This window comes from Lissotriton vulgaris, chromosome 7 (assembly GCF_964263255.1).
Source record: "Lissotriton vulgaris chromosome 7, aLisVul1.2, whole genome shotgun sequence".
NCBI classification, from domain to species: domain Eukaryota; kingdom Metazoa; phylum Chordata; class Amphibia; order Caudata; family Salamandridae; genus Lissotriton; species Lissotriton vulgaris.
In genome coordinates, this window is record NC_141695.1 from 948057270 (window position 1) to 948065247 (window position 7978).

The window sequence follows — 7978 nt, forward strand, 5'->3', positions numbered from 1 at the left end:
TAAAGGTTAGGGGGCCGATGGGCCCGTCTCAGGAAAGGCACCTCTTGTAGCGTTCTGCCTGCTAACGCCTGGTCCTGAAACAGCCAGTGTTTATCCGATTCCCACCGGCTCCACTCCACCAAATAGCGCAATTGGGCGGCCTGAAAATACTTCTGCAGGTCTGGTATCCCAAGTCCACCAGACTCCGGCGCCAGCGTAGCTATGGTCCGTTTAATCCTAGGCCTATGGCCCTGCCACACAAAATGTGCGATGGCCAATTGAGTCTCCGCGAGCCATCCTTTGGGAGGCTGTAGCGGGAGCGCCCTGAACAGGTACAGGACCTGTGGTAGGAGGGTCAACTTCATTGCGGCCACCCTGCCCAGCAGCGACAACGTGCCCCTATCCCAACGGGCCAATTCCTCCTTGATCTTTGCACTCAAAGCTGTGTAATTGGCCGTGACCATCGCGGGGAGTGAGGGCGCCAAAAGGATCCCCAGATACGGAATCCGGTCCCCAGACCAGCTCAAGGGGAAAAGCCTCTGCAGGTCAGCTCTGGTGGCGCTAGTCAGTGAGATATCAAGGGCCGAGGACTTCCCAAGGTTCACCTTGAAGCCCGCCACCGTGGCAAAGAGGTCCAGTTCCGCAATACATGCAGGCAGGGACCTTCGCGGTTCATCGAGTGTCAGTATGACATCGTCCGCGTAGAGGCTGAGAGCATGGTGGAACTCTCCCATCCGGACTCCTATGATGTCGGGGTTCTGGCAGACCCTTTGAGCGAACGGCTCCATATAAAGAGCGAAGAGCAGAGGGGACAGTGGGCACCCCTGTCTTGTACCACGCTCTATTGGAAAGTGCCGAGAGCTGCCCCCGTTCACCCGGACCACCGCGGATGGAAAGCGGTAGCAGTTGAAAATCAGGTGCCGGAACTTCTCGCCGACCCCAAACTTGCCCAGGACCTTCTCCAAATAAGGCCAGTGCACCCTGTCAAACGCCTTTTCCGCGTCAATGGAGAGGAGCATGCGTTCCCCGGGAATCCTCGAGGCCTTCTCAAGGATATGAGTCACTCTCTTCGTGTTGTCCACAGTCTGCCTGCCTGGTCCAAAGCCGGCCTGATCCGAGTCGACCATGCCCGGGAGATGCAGTGCCAGACGTACCGCCAGAATTCTAGTGAAAACCTTCAGGTCTGTGTTCAAAAGCGAGATTGGGCGGTAGGACCCGCAAGCAGTCCGATCCTTGCCCGGTTTGGGGATCACAGAGACCGTAGCCTGAAGAAATTCAGGGGGAATGGCACCCGGCTCCGAAAATGTGTTAAAAAGACGCGTCAACAGAGGCGCGAGCTCCTGGCAGAAGGTCTTATAGAAAAGAGGGATGAAGCCATCAGGTCCCGGGGCCTTACCAGTCTTGAGCCGGGAGATTGCCGTAACCACCTCCTCAATCCGGATCTCCCGCTCCAGATATTGGGCCTGATCCGGCGTCAACGACGGAAGCGACACCGAGTCTAGATAGTCCGTTTCCGCCCGTGCGGAAGGGGCCTCGCCAGCGTAGAGGTCAGCGTAGTAGTTGCGGAAAACTTCCGCGATCTGCTCGTCCCCCGTGACTGACCCCCCGGTAGGGGTAACTAACTCCTTCACCCGGTGCTGTTGGTGTTGCACCCTGAGCTTGTGCGCCAGGAGTCGGCCGCACCTGTCCCCACCGGTGTAATACTTGTGCTTCAGGCGAAGCACCGCGTACTCCGCTCGGTCTGTGTCAAGAGCGGACAGGAGTTTCCTGGCGGCCTTCAATTGCCTCTAGACTCGGGGGGCGCCTGTTCTGTGATGTACCTGTTCCAGCTCCCGCACCTGCCGAGTAAGCTTGTCCCTTTTGAGCTGGCGATCCTTGTTCTCCGCCGAGGAGATAGCGATAAATTCGCCGCGGAGCACAGCCTTCAGGGCAGCCCATTGCGTCGCGCGGGTGGTATCGCCGTTGTCGTTTACACGCTGGAAGTCCGCTATGGCCGCGCAGATCTGTTGCACCGTCAATCGCCTGTGCAGTAACGTGTCCCTAAGACGCCAGACCCCCCTCGGGCGAGCCACTGGAGGTAGACGGAAGGTGCCCTCCACCGGCGCATGGTCGGAGAGAGAAAGGACCCCTATGTCGGCATTCGAGGCTAGTTCGAACATCGGGCCCGTCACTAGAAGATGATCCAGCCTCGCGTAGGACTTGTGGGCATGGGAGAAATAGGAGTATGCGCGAGTCGCGGGGTGGAGGCGGCGCCACAGGTCGTGCATGTCAAGCTCCTCCAGTCGGGTACGAACCGAGCCCGAAAGCTCCCCCGACTGGTGGCGCCGCTGCACAGACCTGTCCAGAGTCGCGTCAAAGACCACATTCAAGTCCCCCCCTAGTACAATGTGCCTGTCAGGAGTGGATGCCACGTCTTCCAGCGCCCTGTGCAGAAATTGGTCCTGATGGTCATTGGGGCCGTATATTGGGCCTACAGTAAACACCAAGCCCCCCACCTTGATCCTATATGCCAGAAGTCTCCCCTTCTGCTCCGCTACCTTCTGCAAAACCTCCCCTCTGAACCCTCTTGAGAACAAAAGCGCCACACCTGCTGTTTTAGAAGCACTGGAAGAAAAGAGTTGCGTGGGGAACTTAGGGGTGCGCATTCTGGAACAATCCTTGGCCAGCAGGTGGGTCTCCTGCAGTAGGCAGATGTCGGCCTGGGAGTTCTCTAACAGGGACAGGACAGCCCGTCGTTTAACCGGATTATTCAGCCCCTTCACATTCAGAGTAACAACTTTAAGGGCCATCATGGAGGGGAACACCAGAAACGCACATGAAGGCGGGCAAGGCCCACCGGGCAAAACACAGAGGCCACAGCAAGAAACATCATCTCACAGCGAAAGCAAACTTCCCAACGGCACAGTACAGTCCCCGAACCCCAAAACACCCCAACTGTGTGGACCCCCCCCCTCCCCCCAGAACCCCGCACACCCAGCCCCACACTCCCCCCAATCCCCTTCCCCCAACAAACCCCCAAACTCGAAACTTTCCCCAGCAACTCCCCTTCCTCCCCCCCGCTCCCAAAGCCATTCAAAAACGTCATTGTCCCAGTCCGGTCCTTATCGGACAAGGCCGTGGAAAGTCGATCGAGTGGACGTCCAGCCACCACCACCAGCACCAGCACCCCCGCCCCCCCCTACCCCTAGAACCCCCGCACCTGCAATGATGAAAAGCTAATGTAGACTCCCCCCGGAGTAAGTTCAGGCCGTCAAGGCCACATCGCCGTTCGTTGTCGCTCTGGAGGCCTCCTCTGGATAGCGCTCGACATGTCCGCCTGAATCGTGGGCGAGTCAGGCCTTACGGGCGGCGGGGATCGCCTCTCTCCGACCTGTTGCCAGCCGTCTCGAGTGCTTCGCCTGCGGCGCGGCGCCGGGGTGTCCGTGTCCGAAGCCGTGATCCCCAACACTCCGCAGACGTCCTGGAGGGACCGAAGCTGATGCAATGTTCCATTCCACCGGAAAATCAACCGGAAGGGGTGTCCCCACAAATACTGCGTTTCATGCTCCCGAAGGAAGTCCGTGGCAATTTTAAATGTTTTCCTCTTCTGCAGCGTGATCGTGGCTAAGTCTTGATATAGAGCCACCGGGTGATCTCTGAAGCGGAAAGGCTGCTGCCGCCGCGCCTCGCGGAGAATCCGCTCCTTCAAGGGGAAGTCTGGTAGAAAAGCCAAAATGTCCGGGGGGGGCGCCGAGGCCCTGCGAGGACGGCCAACCCTGTGCGCCCTGTCGATACGTATTTGGAAGTCCTCAGGCTCCCCCAGGATTTTGCGGAATAGGGCTCCCAGGTAGGCGGCCACGTCCTCACCCTCTTCGTTGGACGGAACACCCCGGACCCTGATGTTGTTCCGCCTGGACCGGTTTTCAAGGTCCTCGGCGTGGGCCTGTAACTCGATCTGTTGTTCCCGCAGCAGTAGGACCTCCTGCTGCAAGTGGGCGATCTCCTCGTCTCTAGAATGACCAGCCGCCTCCACAGTGTTAACTCGCTCCCCCAGGGAGTCCACTTCCCTTCGGACTTCCCGGACCTCTCCAGCCACCTCCTGCTTCAAAGTCTGAAAATCCTCCCTCAAGGAGCTAAACAGCGACTCCAGGAACGACCGGGTCACTGGGGGCCCTCCGCCGTCAGCGCTCCTGGAGTTGGCCGGGGGGCTCGGGGCAGGCTGCCCCCCCCCGCTGCGCAGGGCACCGCGCCCCAACATGTCCGGCAAAGTCCGATCGCCTCTCCTCTGCCCCCTGGCATTCGACATCTTGGAGAGGTGGGAATCACCGACGTCCACAGCTCAGTGAGTAGGCGCCACAGGCCGGGGCAGCTGAGCAACAAAAGCTGGCCGGTCCCTCAGTCGCTGGCAAGGGGGCACTGCAGTCCAGAGGCCCCGGTCGAGGCCGGGCGGCTGCTCAGAGTTCCTCAAAATGGCCGCCCGTTACAGGCAATGGGGCCAACGCCCAGGGAACGAGGCCGACCCCCGTCACGGGACCACATGCAGGGCGCACAGTCAAAGGGCAGGCTCGCAGGGCGCGAGGCAACCAGGGCCGGCTCGCCGGGATGTGCAAACGCGCTGGAAGCGCGACCTTGCTCCGTTGCGGCCAGGGGGGGACCGGAGCAGCCACGTGGGGTAGGCCTTCTCGAGCCCCGGTCTTGCGTAGTTGCCGTAGGCCGGCTACGCCTCCGCTGCCACCGTCTATTCAGCTCCGCTCCGTCGACGAAGGCCGTCTCAGCACCCACCCAGGCGCCGTGGCATGGGCACGCCGGCAGGCCACTCGCAGTCGCTGAATCACCTCGCCGGAACACCAAGCCTGAAGGTCTTGCGGCTCTCGGGCCTCCCGTAGGTCGCTCAGCGGGCCCCGCCTCAGTCGGTACCCGAGCGGAACCACCGCCGCGGCGGGACAACTGGGGTTCGCCGACTGCTCCGTACCACCACGGGGATCACCAGGCGTGGTAGCCGCTCGATCTGGGGGAGATCAGCGGGTGTGAGCGGTGCAGGGTTTCCAGGGGCTCTGGAGCTCTCGGCAAGTGCGTCCTCTCAGCCCGCCATCTTGGCCACGCCCCCATACACCTCTTTTTAGACAATAGTGTCTGTGATTAGCTAAAATGCTGACAGGCCCATGATTGCAGGCATGGATAACCTGAGGGACACACGCAGAAGCACTGAGTATGTGAAGTGACTGAGCATCTACAATAGCTTTGAGCAATAGAGGAGCGGTGGCAGGGAAGACATGCCTGCTTCCATACACCGGGAGATTTGAAAAATGCTCCTGCTGGGTGGGAGCAGACTTTTCTTTCCCTGCCCATGCAGGCAAGGAATTACAGATTGCTCCCACCTGGAGGTAGCAAACAAAAACAGCTGCTCCCTCCAAACAGGAACAATGCTGGCTCCGCCAGGATGCTGGGAGCAGACTTCGGCCACGCGGCCCTGGTGCTTCCCCTGCAACCTTTAACTAGTGGTTTGTGAGTGCCCATTTAGGCACTGGAGCACTCATCTTTGGCCCTGGGAGTTGGGCTCCCCAGAGCCCAAGGAGGCACAGGGAGGGGCATTGCACTGCAATCTCCTTCATTTAAAAATTAGGCCCGAGGGATGAGGTCCCTGGGGCCAAGGAGGCTCGAGGAGGGGGTCTGCATGCCCCCTTCTCTTTATTTATAAGAAAGGTCCTGAGAGGTGGGGTCCTCCTGACCCAAGGATGGCCGGGGAGGGAGGCCCCGCCCCTCCCCTTGTTTCAAAACGAATGCTCTGGAGGATGGGGTTCCCAGGGCCAAATTTTGCTCAGGGAGAGGGGCTGCACCCCTTTCCCCAATAATTTTATAAGAAAATAGTCTCTTCGGTGGGGTCCTGGACACCAAACTAAATAATAAATGAGCAGCAGGACCGCTCATTTATTATTCACTGCTCCACCACGGGGCACCCATAATGCCCTGCAAGGCTTTATTGTTTAATTTCGTAGGCTTGGTGGTGCCTATAGAATGGAGAGGGGCACCACCAAGTATTTTTGTAATGTTGGGGTCTTCACGAAGTTAAGCAGCCACCCAGAAACATAAAAAAAGTAAGTCTCCTGGGTCGTTAAAACTATGCCCCCAGGAGAGCTTATAATGTTTGTAATGCACTTCCGAAGCTGGAGCTTTTGCGCCACAGCTAGGAGTAGTTCTATGGTGGCATTTTGTGTGGCCTGAAGAGGTAGAAAAATGATGCAAGGGTTTAAAAAACCAAAAAAAAATAGGTCTCTGACTATCTTTTTTCAACCACAAAATGTATTAAATAAAAACTGTGTAAAAAGAAAGAGACACAAGTACAATAAACCCTTATCAAAAATGTTTTACTAATAAAAACAAAGGAATATTGCATTGTAGGAATGAAATGATGAGTGTTATATTTTGATGTTGCAGAAGGGCACGTGGCATAAGGTTGGCTGCACAGAGGCCAGGCGCTCAAAAGGCCAGGCCTTGCAGCTTACCCTGCTCAGAAGCCAGGCCCTGTGGCCAAATCCCTGCCACCTTCACCAAAGGTCATGCACAGCGGGATTGTTGGTTGCCCGAGGGTGGTTGTATGCAAGCAACCCTTCAGCAGTGCATGGCAGGAGTTAGTTTTATGTATGGCAATAAAATGTGACTTTAATGTAAAATAAATCCTAAAACTTCAATGAAAAACCAAAGGTTAAAGTGCTGTTATAGTTAGGTGAAAATGTCAAATAAAACATGCCATTTTAAATGTACAAAAGCACTGAAAATTACCAGTTGTAATTATTTCAAATAACTATAACTCACACCCTCACCAGGCACTGCTAATTACTTCACATATATCTCTCATGACATCTTCTATGATATCATTAAAATCACTGCAACATTTGCAATTACATTATTGATGACAAAGCTGTGCATGGTGCAGGTTCGGGTTATGGTTACCTTGGGCGCTTCAGATAACTATAGCTGGTAAAGTTCTGTGGTTGTATATGTTTAAAATAGCATATTTTAACTGACATTTTCACATAACTATAACATCACTTTAACCTTTTTTAGTGAAAAAAATATAAATATAGACAGATAGATAGATAGATAGATAGATAGATAGATAGATAGATAGATAGGTAGATAGATAGATAGATAGATAGATAGATAGATAGGTAGATAGATAGATAGATAGGTAGGTAGGTAGATAGATAGATAGATAGATAGATAGATAGATAGATAGATAGATAGATAGATAGATAGATAGATAGATAGATAGATAGATAGATAGATAGATAGATAGATAGATAGATAGATAGATAGATAGATAGATAGATAGATAGATAGATAGATAGATAGATAGATAGATAGATGTTATGTTAATTGTTTATTTATTCAGCGCACGTCCGCCCATGGGCTTCATGGTGCTATTGAACAGTGGGTTTGAAGACATAACACAGCGAGGCATTTTCGGCAGTCATCTATTTAGAGTATGCCTGTTTAAAAAGCCAGGTCTTGAAAGCATGTCTAAAAGAAAGAAGGTTTTCAGTTTGTATCAAGGATTCTGGCAAGGTGTTCCAAAGGGAGGCTGCAAGGTAATGAAAGCTGCTGCCTCCCTGACGTTTTTTCTTATACTGGGGTAGCAAAAGTAAATCTTTATGGGCTGAACGAAGGCTGCGTGAAGGGATATTTTTACATATCAGCTGCCTTATAAATTTCGGGCCCTTATTTTCCAAAGCTTTAAAAATAATACATCCGGCCTTGAATGCGGCTCTCAGGCAGCCAGTGTAGTTCTTCTAAGCCTGGCCTGATGGACTGCCACTTAGGTTGGGTATGCACCTGTTACAACGCATTTTTTACAACGCACTACCACTACAACGCAGGCATTACAACGCATACCATTACAACGCATAGCGCTGGGGGGCGCTCTAGGATAAGAGGTAAGTTTAATTTACTATCCAACACCTTCCCTAGGGTCCACGGGGACTGGAGTTAGAATAGTAAATTATACTTACCACTATCCAGC